Raw genomic sequence first — 11,091 nt, 5'->3', positions numbered from 1 at the left:
GCCCTTCTGAGATATGATTGTTTTTGTTCAAGCTTACTTTCAAAACTCTCCCAAGGACACCTGATGCAGAACAGGTGTAGGTGCCTGTCTGATGTACCGTTCATCATTTGAAGTGTATGTTGAATGGTTAATCTTGGATTTACATAGAGCTGTCAAAGTATTTCTCAACAACTGAGCATATTTGCATGACTGACTTTTGGACTACCTGAAATTGATTTCTTAAAGAACAGATGTGAGAATAAGATTGGTGTTATGAGCTTTTCCTCTGATAAGGAAAGAAGTAGTGTTAACAAAATGTAGTTGTTACACAGTATGTGGATTCATTACAGTAGTGTGCATATACTTCAAACTCCTTCTGAAGAAATAACTGCCTCGAGTGATATAATAATTTAAGATTACAGCTGCTGTCTTGTCTGTGGCTACATAGAATGGTGGTTGGATGCTGCTTTTGTGTTTTGTAGTTTCTGGTGGGTTTTTTTGTTTGTTTTCTTCGTTTTTCTTTTTTGCTCTGATCTGTAATTAACTGTTAAAGTACAGGTTCCATCTGGATTTCTAAGCAGCTGCCAAATACTAAAATAATTCAAATAATTCCTGTTTCTGTCAAAACTGTACTGGAGTTTGATGCTGCCATAGGAACTCAGTGGACTCTTCACCACAGTCACTTGAGAAGTGTAAAAATATTGACCAGCCACCCAAATAAGTTCTTTCCCTAAATGTCATTAGTTTCTTTAGATGTTTTTTCTCAAGCTTCAGTGTGCTACAGCAAACAAGATCCATTTTGGAAGGAGGTATGGAATGTTTATTTTCAGAGAACTGTTGATCAATTTAAATACAAAAAGGGATTAGCTTTTTTAGCCCATTCCTCTGCTCAATGAACTCCTCCAAGTTCAATCTGTATCTCTGCATCACTGGGTGTAATAAGAGGCAATTGCCCTGACAAGAAGAGGGGGACTGAGAAGATGAGCAGCAGACAAGGTTGCTCTCTGTGCTGTAGCCCTGAGAAGGGATTCTCAGTAAATGAAGGAAAAAACAGTAATGTGAAGGAGAGTGGAGGATGCAGCTCAAGGGAATTAACCACAAAATGTTCAGGGATGCCTGAGCTGGCAGAAGCCCCTTTGGTGTGAGGCTGGAGGCAGTGAGGAGCCAGGAAGTTAACAGCACTGGTGCTACTGCATGTGGCTTCATCACAAACCTTGTCACAAAGACCCTCTGGAGCTTAAATAAAAGTTAAGATTCCTGCATCCCTATGGCACTTTCCAAAAGATGCTGGATATTAAGTATGGAAAACAAAAATGTAACTAAAAACTATTTTAGTGGGAAAAAGAGAATGTTTGCAAGCCTATTTTCATTAGGAAAGAATACCAGCATATCCTGAATGAGGGGGAAAAAATGTTTTGATTTGTTTTGTTTTTCTCTTCATGCTTATTTCTTAATTGTGTTAGAACCAAAAGGGCTCTGCAAGTATCACCACCTCTGTGCTTCTGCAGCTGCAAGAGGAGCGGCATCATCCTCCCCCATTCTGCTGTGCACCAAGATAAGCATGAGGACAGTGAAGGGAGCCGGCAAAACAACAACTGTTTTTCTGCACTAGATCACACTTGGGCCAAACTAAAAAGTACCTGGTGTTCAAATTATACTTAGGTAAGCTTCCTTTCCTTCTCAGTATTTTTCAGTGCTAGCTCCACTTTTCTCTTGAAAATATCAGCTAAGCCTCAGGGCTGTCCCATCAGTGAACACTGCACTGAGTGCCTCAGGGATGGCACTGTGCTGCAGCCTGTGCCATGCTGAATGGCCGCCTGGCATTTTTGAGGAGGGGAGTAAACAGTTTGTGAGCCAAGTGCTTCAGTGAGGGTGCCAAAAAGTGACTCAATCTGTGGATAACAGAAGTTGGAGTATGTGCACTGCCTCTCTGTTACTTGCCTGCCTGCTAAGAATAGCCCTGGCTAAAGCAATGGGGCACACTCCTTGTGCATGTGACAGTTGCAAGCAGTCACATGGCTGGAAATACCTATACGAGGTTTTGCTCTGTTGCAGCTTGTACTGAACATGCAGGAGGCAGCAGAGAAGGAGATGGGTTTGCAGCGGGCTCTGCTGGATGGTGACCAGGCAGAAGGCTGTCTAACTAAGGTGGCCTGGTGACTGTGGTTTGCTCTTCATGAGGCTGCTTGTGTAAGCCCTGTGTCATAATAACTGAAACCAAAGCTTCCATGGGGGGCTGGAGGGTGGGAAGGTGTGGAGTTGTCACCTCTCTCACAGTGCTCATACAGGTCTGGCTCTACCTGGGGCACCAGAACCCAGCTACTGCAGTGTGCTGCTGGCAGCAGGTGTGTGCTGACTGAAAACAAACTGAGGGTCATGTGCTAGAATTAATGCGTTTTCTTCCAGGAGCAGTACTTACACAGCAGAGGTAAGCCAGGAGCTAAATCCACATCAGGGTCCCATGTGAGCTTTACTGCCACATCCAAAAACACAAGCTGAAGTCAAATTCTGCTAGCTGGCATGGTTGATATATGGTTTGCAACTCCTGTCATTTTCACTAGGGCTTTTCAGTGAGGATGCAGACTATATCATTTGATCGCTATTGATTTGCCCTTGTTTTTCCACATACTATTTATGTGCACAAGTCCCTCCAGTGCTTCCCCTGAGGCAAGGAACCAGAACTTGGCCCAGTTCTCCACAGTGCAGAGCAGCTCACAGCACCTCCCCTGGCAGCAGGTGCAGTGCTGAGTGCCTCAGATGTGAGATTAGAGCGGTCTGAACCCACAGATGGCTGCTTACTGTGGACATACACATCCAGCCTGGGGTTGCCCTGACCAGTGCTCATTAATTCAGTTTCAAGAGGTGCTATCACACCAGATGCATTAAGGAACTTCAAGCAAATTAACTCAGATTGCTGAGTTAACCTTAAGAAATCTCCTAGATAAAACCAAATCATATGTTCATAGAAGCATAAGGTTGAAAAAGACCACTAAGATTATCTAGTCTGACTATCGACCCGTACCTACCATGCCCACTAAACCACATCACTTAATACATCTCCATGTTTCTTAAACACCTCCCTGGGCATCTTCTTCCAGTGCACTGTTACTCCTTGTGAGAAGAAATTTTTCTTAATACCCAACTTGAACCTCCTCTGGTGTAATTTAAGGCCATTACATCTTATCCTTCTGCTGTTACTTCAGAAGAGGGACAGGTCCCTCATTCTTAGTTCAAGCTCTTAAGAGAGAGCACAGTTTCAGCATCCAGGCATGGAGGATGTAGAAAAGCCACTTGGGCTATCTCAAAGTGCAAGTCCCACAGCAGAGCTGTTTCTTCTGGGACAGCCAAGAAGGGTGCTGACTTAGAACGGTTTCCTTAGCCCTTGTAAGAAGAGCATGCTGACAGGGGAGTAACCTCAGTGGGATTTCTGAGGGCACTTACTTACCAGAAGCAGAATAAAGGTCACTTGGATTCCTTAACTGAGTGTGCTTTCTTAAACATTTAATCTAGATTTATAATAAAATCTAGCGTTCTTGAAATGTTCTCCTTTTTAAGTCACTAAGATAAATTTATTTTGTCTAAGAGTTTCTGTACACGAAACATGCCCTAAAATAGGGATTGAAGAGCAAGAAGGAAGAGAAGAAGATGACTTGTATTCACACCCATCTTTTCTTGATTCCTTTTTCATCTTTTCCCTCAACCACAGATGTTTTAAAAAGCTTGTGCCGCATTACCCCTTTCAGTCATCACCCTGTGATTTTGCCTTGACAGCTCTGCTAGGCAGGAACAAACTTGTCAGCTTGGTGCAAACACAGGCAGGGTCACTGAGCACCAACGCCCCATTTAGCTGCAGGAACCCAAGCTGTTCTGTGGCCAACGGCTGCTGAGCCTTCTAGGAGGGGTTATGGGGAATCTCATGGCAAGAAGCTCAGGCTGGGCTAAAGATCCCTTTTGGCATAAGCTCTATGTGCTACATCATCCTTTTGATGCTCGAGTACAGGCCAAGGGTGAAAGACCTTTTGAAGGCCTTTTTTTTTTCTGCCAGAAGTTATTAAAAGGGAGCAGCTGGGCAGCAGCTCAGGACAGCAGCTGGAGTGCCAGCACCCATCCAGGAGCCCGCTTGTGCATTTAAGATCACAGTGCATTGCATTTGTCTCCTGGATGTCTCTATCCTGCCCTCAAGGTTTCAAAGCACATTCATCCTCCCGTGAAATGAAAGCAAAGTAGTAGTCCTAGGCATTGCAAAGATTGCAATGGATTAATCAGACAGATATACAGCATCTGGCTTCTCAGACAGCTTACTTAAAACAGTTTTGATATCCTCAGATCATAGTTGCTAACATATAAATTCCCTGAGCTGTAAGAATTCAGCATTGCGGTCAAAGAAATGAATGTGCTTCTGCTAAATCTGTGTGCTTGTGCCTGCAATGAACAGCTGAGTAAAAAGAGAGAGAGGGGGGAAAAAAAGCAACATGTGCTCAATTGTTCTTGATTCCATGCACTCAGCAAGCTCACAGAAATCTTTAGAGCTGCTGGCAGTGCTAGTCATAGATGTATGGAGAGGGGAGGTTGTGTGCTGATTGGTGTAAGAGGCACAGAGGCCTGTGTGTCACTGGCTCAGTCGGCCTGGGTGAATATACAGGCTGAAACTGCAGTTCTGCTAATTTTTAAGATTTCTGTTTTATGTAGGTGATTTACTTCACTGCTTCTGGGTGACCTTTCTGTGATGGCATAGGCCTGGATGATGGTGTTATTGGGCTGAGGCAGGTCAGGCTGCTGCTGGATGCTGGATTTGAGCCCAGCAGAACAGAGCTGCATGTAAGCAGCTTACAATAGCTGTCTTTGTGATTCGTTCATTTCTTTTATGGTGTAGCATATAATACATCTTTTATGATTATCCTATGGTCTCATTTCAACTTTCTCCTACCAACGTCTTATCTTGGTAGATGAATTCAATGTATGGAAATATGTATTTTTAGGCACCAGAAACACAGGGCTGTGAGCACCAACCCTGAGACCTCCCATATGGTTACATCCCTGCTACTGCTATTATCTGTGATCTTGTACAGCACAGTCTCTTTTTTTTTCAACTCTGGAGGAATTTATATACCCCACTTGTACGCATGTATCTAGGTTATTCTAATTACTACTTCATTCATAAAAAGCCGTACATGTTATCCCTATTACCAGGGGAAATACAGATAGCCTGTAATGGTAGTTATACTGAGTTGGCTGAATCTCCAAGCCTCCTTGCAAGAAAAATGGAAGTGTTGAGGTAAAATATGAGAAATCTTATTTAGCCTTTCCACATCTGGGAGTGGGATAATTTAAAGCAGTTTAGCATTAATTTAATATTTGGCATTTAATGTTGTTTTTTTTTTTTCCAAAATTCTTTATAAACAAAGCTTTCACAATGTCATAAAGATGTGAAAACAAGAACACAGAATAAACAAGAACATCCAACCTTATCTATGGGGCTATTTGATAAACAGGAAAATTTCCTGTGACTTGCAGAGGCGATTCTGAAACTCCTCAATTTCCTAAAATACAAACAAAAATAATAAAATGTCACCTGTATATTACATTAGGAAAGGAAAAAATCATTCTGGTTCTAATGATGATTTATACAGTGGGTGTTGGTCTCCAATGGGGACTTCTGCTGAATCCAGGAACTTTATCCAGGATGTCATGTTTGCACACTCCTTCATTCTCTGGTTAAGCAAAGTGGAAGGAAGGAAGGAACAGAAAGAATTCATTTGTTATGGGTGAAGCAGTATTTCAGCCAATTCCTTCAGCTACACACTGCATATTGGGAGAATAACATTTAACACAGCATAATTAGATGCTGTTAAGTAGATTTAACAAACGAGGCACTTCTACCTAATAGAATTCTTACTTCTAAACAGTATTAACTAAGCATCTCTCCAAAGACATACTAACTATCTATACGCTTTTAAAATAAATACTAAAAGATTAGTATCAGCCATACATGCTTTATTTTGTAGTTCTTTATTATATTCTGTTTCCTAAAACTCTGTTTTCTCCTTGAATCACTTGAGTGTTGTGGAAGCCTGGAGAATTTCCTCTTTGGTCTAAACCTGTCCTTCTAGAAAACTTAATTCTGTGTGATAAAAAAGGAGCAATGGATCACTTCTTCTTTCTCTGAAAAGGTTCTTTCCTTATGGTCACTCCTCGTGAGCACTGAACCCTATGTTATTTCTCTCCGTATGTCCTACTTTAATGCCCAGGTCACGCAGACAATAAATCTGTGATTGTTAAAACAGTTCTTGATATTTCCTTAGCTAAATGCATAAAGCCTGGGCTAGTTTTGAAATTTATACAGAAATCCATGTTTCTCCCTGCCCCTCCATCATTTGCAAATGATGCCAAACTTTTCTCTCTGAGCCACAGCATGGGAGAAAATCTTGAAATGCCTGACTGTAAAATTATGCTGACTGTTCTCAGAGTATGAAATAAGTAAGCCGAGACACATTTTCCTTCCAGACAGAAAGGGAACAGCTGAGAAGCTGCTCAGTTTCATTTCAAATAGTACCTGATTTTTCCTGGTGATTTGGCTGCATTTACTGTAGCTATTCTGCCACCTCTGAATGTGGAGGATTTCTGTCTGTATAGATTTTTGAGCAATATCTTGTCTGTTTTTCTATTACATGCTCTGTTAGTGTTTATGCCCAGGTACACAAGTGTTTCAATGTGACATTGAAAAAGTTGTAGTTATGTAATGGCTGTAAAGAAAGACATCTTTTTTTCAGCCTTCACCTTCTGTTGGGTTTTACAAAAGAGGTCAATATCATTATTCAAATTAAGGAAATTAATTGCTGCATGTAAATCTGCAATAACCCCAGATTTCTTCATTCTCAGCAGACACCTTTGCCTTTGTTCCTGTCACGCTTTGTGTTAGCCCTCTTTCATCCCTCTGGCTTCCTGCATTCTGTTTTTTTCTGATCTCTGCTCTCCTGCATAAGACACTTGGGATTTGTTTGCTCCCAAGGGGCTCCCTGTAGAGACTTTCCCTACGATTCTGTTCAGAAATACAGTGAAGTATAGCATCTCAGAGCTGCAATCACATCAGAAATCTCATCCCACTTCTTCAGTGTCGGAATGAAGTATGCACAGTTACTCCTGGGAGATGATTTAGACCAACTACATTCACTGCAATGACAGAGTGTTCTGTTGCATTGTCAGTGGCACTGAGCAACCAGCAACTAGCCAGAGTGTGACCATACATACCCACAGTCATGTTTCTGTAAAAGATGAAAATTCTGCCATGGACAGAGAGTAGATCACGCAGCAGGTCAATGCTGGTATTCTAATATCTTCTAACTGGGTGAAAACGTAAACCCCACAGGAATGAAGAAAAACTGAGGTCCCACAGCAGTCCCCACCCCAGGCTCACCTGCCTTGCCAAAGCAGTGGCACTTACCCTCTGGGAGCCAGAGAACATGTCAGTTCTGTGTCTGCTGCTTCCTCGAAGTCCAGGACCTTTGGGCAGCGGCTCAGGTTGCAGCAGCTGCACAACATGGCTCTGTGTCACCTGCTGTGCTTGCCCTGGGCTGCCAACAGGGCCCTAGAAAGAGAGGCGACTTGAGGAGAAGGTATATGTTTGGGGAGAAAAGTGTTGAAGTGTTGCCCTTGCAGCAAATACTGAAAAAGAAAACTTGGTCCCTCAAAAATCAAATGTAATTGCTATTGCTGTAGAGGTGCCTTCAGGTTTGGGGCTGCACACTGGGAGTGGTTTATGGCCAAGACTATTGCAGTACTTTGAGCATAAAAAGCAAAACCTGTAAATAATGTAACAGTATGATTGCAGGTAAGTACACCTTCCTTCTGAGTGAAGGGTTTGCCTGGGGATACATTGCTGCCATCCTCCTCCTGAGCACAGCATATGGCTGCATTGCTCTGCACGCATCCTGCTGCACCTCGTTCCCTGCCCTCAGGATGGTATTTACAGCATCAAGGCTTCTCCTTGGCATGGCTGCAGTGAGAGACAAGGACTTTCAGGGAACACTGCTCAGAAAAACCACCATTCAGCTTCCTGCACTCCCCTGCCCCTTGCTGGAACACGGCTTACACAGAGACAAGCCAGCTGTTGCATGCAGGCAAATAAATGTTTCATCTACACAAGGAAAATTTTGGAGGCCTGTTAATCTGTGGTGTAATTCCTTTGGTTCGCTGAATTTTCGAAGGCATGTAATCTTCATTTGACTACTTCTGAAAACTTGAGATGACTGAAAAATTGGTGACCTCTGATTGCAGAGGCACGCCTCTGATTGTTGCAGTAATTGCTCTGTTCTGCACCATGAATGCAGTGCTGGACTTCTGTGATATCTCCCCTTCTACTCCTCAGAGACTTACAGAGATGTAATCTGCTTTCAACTGCAAGTCTTCACTTGGCAGGTACATGAATTGAAGTCATCGTGTATGCATAAGGGTGTGTGTGTTTGCAGGACTGGAGGATAGAAAAGATTATCCATTACTGGTTAAATATCTGCTGTTTGCTTATGATCTGCTATAGGCTCCAACATGTATTTGTTGATTTTGTCTTTAATTCATGGCAATGTAATAAAATAAATGAGATCACTTATGAATAACCATTATCTTGAATTAGCTTAAATTTCAGTGCTTTACAACACCTGCTGATACTGAAGCTCTTACAGATATAGGTTGTGGGAGTAATTCTGGTGTAATTTTGCTTACACGAGTATTTTCATGCCATAAATATTTTCCACATCAAAAACAGCCTAATAGCCTTTCAAAAAGATACTTCTGTTAAATATTCCCCTTCCTTCTCCCCTCCCCCACATTTTTTTTCTAATTAGGGGTATTTTCCAGTGTATAAAACAAACTTTGATCAAAGTTCATTTGCAAATTCAGCCCTAACTGTCTAATTGCTAGTATAGGTAACAGAATATAGACCCACAAAAAGTAAGAGTCTTCTATAACATACAGATGATCTGAATGACTAAGTGTAACAGCATGAGGGATATGGTCTAAATAGGAGTCTGATCACCAAAAAACTCCATGCTTCTGTCCTTTTTGTGATTCCATTCTTATCTGCAAGTATAAAATGGAGGAAACACCTGAATGAAACACAAGGTCAGAGAATAGAAGCCTTGAGCAGGCACATAAAGGAGAAACATCATTAATGCAGCAGAAATGATCAATTACTCTCCTATTTACTGCAGGTGGGAACTATTGCCCCAATCATTCAAATCTACTGCTTTACATAACTCATTTAGAAGCACTGGGCTGATCCCCTCAAAGTTTCTTAGTGTGTTTTGCCTACAAATCACCATTTGATTATTTAATTGCCCCTCCCTTTCCAGAAGGTGCTTCCTTCAGGAGAGAAGTCCATTTGTTTGCTTGTTTAAGAATGACAGGAAGCCTGCAAGCAACAGAAGTTAGTATTCTATTTTATCTTTTAAAGTTCTATAATCCTTGAGTTACCGGAGTTAAAAAAGATAAAAATCCAGAAGGAATAGAAACAAACTACAACAGAAAGTGGGGGAAAAAAAGAAGATGGAAAGGAGTTTATGATCGTCCAAATGAAAACCTAGAAGATGGAGTAAGCACAACTTCTGCATGCTTTGGTTTTTATTACAGTACCTTTTTGCGCTTTTCCAGCATCTCTTTGCCATTCCTTTTACTGATTGTTTGGGGCTGGGTCAGCATAGCTCTGCTCATTTGTTATTAGATTGTGTGGTTATGTCTGTAAGCCATAATGAGGACTGAGTTCTAGTTTGCATTGGGTATAGGACTGTGGGGATCTAGCTTTGGTTATCTAGGTAATTGCAAGGGGTTCTGTGTCTCTGTCAGCCTTGCTAGGGCCTGCAAACATTTGCTTCCTTATTGGCTTTCCTAAATTTGCCTTTGGCTTACCCTCTAGTCTCTGAAGTCACAGGCTTTCTGCTTATTCACTGGCATTTCCCTGAGGTTACCTGGATATCCATCTATGTCAACTTATTTAAATGCATTGGTTTCTGCATGGGTCTGTTTTCTCCTTTGGTAGAAAAACAAACACTGCTTTGCTGCTTCTGAACTCAGTTCCTGCTAACTTTAACTATTTCCCACCTATTTTCTGCTGATTATAATTTTACCATCTGTGGTGAATGCTATCGGTCAGTTCCTTTTCAGGATAAGTTTATGCAGTTAGGCTTACCTTAAGGTTTCTTTTCCACTGTATTTTTAATCTTTGAAGGCTCAAATTTAGAAGGACAGATAATGACTGCAGGTTTGACCTAGAAGTGAATATAAACCTCTGATGGAAACTGGTGAGCACTACAGCTGTCTTTTTATTGGTTACATACATGTCTTCTTCAAGTAATCATGATTATAATGTATGGATAGACAGCAGCATTCACTGGGGATTTTGTGTACTGCGGTCTCAGACAAAACTGTTTCACAAGGCAAGTGATTCAGAACTTCTTCCTTCAGGGTGGGGCAGTAAGTACTTCACTGGATTGCTTTAAAATGATAAAGCCAGACCATGACTAATATATATAAAAAAAAGCCACCCCACCATTCTGATGTAAGTAACTGAAATTCTATTCAGAATGAACTTGTATTATGAACAATTCATGCCACATTCATGTTCTTCCCCCTAACATCCAACCTAAAACAGAACTAGATGCTGATGGGCAGTTGGAATTTACTGCCGGTCAGCCTGCTTTAGTAACGGCTGAAAAAAAAAGAAAACGGCTGCCGTACCATGTGTTGGAGGAAACCAGTAGTGCTTGTTAACGTGTTTTTCACGTGATTCGAATATGATTTGACTCGCTTTCACTTTTCTGACGGGTTCTGACTGAGTACTTTTAAGGAGGCTGGGCCTGTGCCCACTTGTGCTGTGGCTGGTGACCGTTACGGGGCGGAAGTTTCTACTTGAGTTAGGCGGGCGGCTCGCAGGGCCTGCACCCGGTGTACGGGTCTTCCCTCGTGCGGGCCGCTGGACTGAGGAGCCGCCCGAGGCCTCGCTCCGCCCCGCGCGCTGCAGGGCCGCACCCGCCCCGCTCTGCTGAGCGGCGGACGCGTCGCGGGTTCCAGGCGCGGCCGTTGCCGCCCTCCCGCGCAGGCCCCGCCCGCTCACGAGGACCCGTC

The 11,091-nt window shown here is 42.5% G+C and overlaps 1 long non-coding RNA gene across 2 annotated transcripts; it reads right to left on the bottom strand.

Annotated features, from left to right (window-relative positions):
* Positions 1-5,347: 5,347 nt before the first annotated feature.
* On the bottom strand, positions 5,348-11,068 carry LOC146759952 (uncharacterized). Of its 2 annotated transcripts, XR_014948599.1 has the most exons (4): positions 10,705-11,068; positions 10,157-10,235; positions 7,394-7,564; positions 5,348-5,690 (listed from the first exon to the last, which is right to left on the bottom strand). It is a non-coding gene; the product is annotated as an uncharacterized LOC146759952 (long non-coding RNA). The 2 variants fall into 2 exon arrangements; XR_014948598.1 differs by lacking the exon at positions 10,157-10,235 and having other exon boundaries at positions 10,705-11,066.
* Between the last annotated feature and the right edge of the window lie 23 nt (positions 11,069-11,091).

Source organism: Coturnix japonica, chromosome 8 (genome assembly GCF_054131305.1).
Source record: "Coturnix japonica strain WE chromosome 8, WE-NBRP24, whole genome shotgun sequence".
NCBI lineage: Eukaryota > Metazoa > Chordata > Aves > Galliformes > Phasianidae > Coturnix > Coturnix japonica.
This window is presented reverse-complemented; position numbering and strand designations above follow the sequence as displayed.